The following is a 2,279-nucleotide window of genomic DNA, read 5'->3' as shown; positions in this document are numbered from 1 at the left end:
CATACTCTGTCTTTGAAATCTGATGTGTGTGTTATAGTGGTGAAAACACCCCAGAACATTTGCCAACACAACAACATCCACATTTACAATTCAATGACACTGATCACTTTTTATTATGACTGTGTTTGGTGTCATCAAGTCATTCCTCAACTCATCTGGACCCAAGTGACAGAGTAGAACTGGTGCAATGGCTAAAGTGCCTGGTTGCTAACCAAAAGGTCTGCAGTTTGAACCCATCCAGCAGCTCCATAGAGTCTTGGTGTGGCACTGTGGGATAAAGCACTGGATCACAAGGTCGGCAGTTCAAACTCACCAGTTGCTCATTAGAAACCCTACACAGGGTTGCTATGAGTCAGAACCGACTCAATGACACTTAGCAACAACAACAGTGGTTCTATTCAGAAAAGACCAACAGGCAACCTGCTCCCATAAATATCAGCTGTTGTTCTGACTTAGCCACTTGGTATAGGGTTTCCCAGGAATGGTGGGTGGGTTTGAGCTGCTGAACTTGTGGTTAGCAGACCAGTGTTTATCCTACGGTGCAATGCCAGGACTCCACCATAAAGATGACAGCCTAGGAAACGTGATGGGGCCGCTCTACGCTGTCACATGGGGTCGACATGGGTCAGACTCATCTCAATAACACACAGCATTGACAGTATAAAACACACACCAAGTAGAAAAGGGCAATAGAACAACTACAAAAGGACTTTTCTAGTTGGTGTGTGTTTTATACTGTCATTGTTGTTGTTAAATGTCAGAAAGTCAGTTCCAACCTGTATAGGCTTTCTGTGTAGCAACCATGGATACGGTTTCTGAGGAGCAGCTGGTGAGTTTGAACCTTTGACGTTGTGGCTCCAACCATCCAGTGCTTTATCCCACAGTGCCACAAGCACATCCCATTTCAAACTCACCTGCATTGAACTCTCATCTACCTCTTTCTTTGCTCTGTAGTCACTGAGATTACCTGAAATTTCCTGGCATCAAACCAAGCCCTCTGGCTTCTGGAGCCTTCTATCCATACGATTCCCTCTTCCCAGCCTCTTCTTTCCACCTTCTCCGGGCAACAGCATCTTGTTCTTCAAGTCTTTGTTTTAATATCACCTCCTTCAGGAAGCCTTCCCTGAACACCACCCAACCTCCATCCCCGGCGACTGGGTTAGTCATTTTCTCATGTAGGAATCACAACTGGTGCCTCCCTCCTGTCACCCTGGACCGTGACCTTGTGGATCCATGTTCATCTCCAGCTCTGCTTCCTTCTGTCCAAAGAATCCATAGTGGATCTGTCCCAGAGGACAACTCAGGAAATGTTGACTAACGACTAAATGACTTAATTACGCCCACTCTTGCTTTACAGAGAAGGAAACTGAGGCTCAGAGAGGGGAAGTTGGTTGCTCAACATCAAACACTCAGCATGTGGTAGGGCCTGAATTAGAACTCAACTTCCGCCATGGCACCTCCACTGGGTCTAACTGCAACATGGGGAAGAGGGGTTTGGAAGCAATTTTGGGGAAATATGGGAAAAGGTGGGAAGAAGTAGACTGTGGGAAAAGGAGGAAATTCTAAGAGAGCCAACAAAGCCCTCAACTCCTGTCATTTGTCTGTGAACTCCATTTTCCATTTCTACATGTGACCTGTACTTACCCACTCATCACACTTTGACCTCGAGTTGATTCCCGTAAATACCCATCCTCTAGGAGAGAGTAGAACTTCTCCTTAAGGTTTCCAAGATTTTTTAAATCTTCATGGGATTTGATATTTCATCCTCGGAGCAGGTGGCGGGTTTGAACTGCCGACCTTGTGGTTATCAGCCCTACACTTAACCATCAGTGCCACCGGGGCTCCTTCACCTATGGTTGTTTGCTTGCTGACTATTTTTCTCTAAAAGAACTTGCTTTGCAGAGACCTTTAATAAAAAATAAAATATACCAGGAAACTTTATCAGTGTGTAAGCAGAACACTCAATTACTAGCCAAAAAGGTTGACAGTTTGACCTCACCCAGAGGTGCCTTGTGAGCTGCCTCTTGAGAGGTCACAGCTCTGAAAACCCTGTGGAGCAGTTCTACCCTGCATACACACACACACACACACACACACACACACACACACACACACACACACGGGGTTGCAGGGAGTCACAATCAACTCAGCGGCAGCAAAGAAGAAGTTAGAAAACATACCCTAAGTCATAGACAATATAGGACTAACAAACAGCTGTTGGGAGTGCATTCTGCATCAATCAATGTTCTAAGCACATTTGGTACATTACTTTATTTACT

This window comes from Chrysochloris asiatica, unplaced genomic scaffold, assembly GCF_000296735.1.
Source record: "Chrysochloris asiatica unplaced genomic scaffold, ChrAsi1.0 scaffold00116, whole genome shotgun sequence".
In the NCBI taxonomy this organism is placed as follows: domain Eukaryota; kingdom Metazoa; phylum Chordata; class Mammalia; order Afrosoricida; family Chrysochloridae; genus Chrysochloris; species Chrysochloris asiatica.
The sequence above is the reverse complement of the archived record's forward strand: the minus strand, read 5'-3'. Positions refer to the sequence as shown.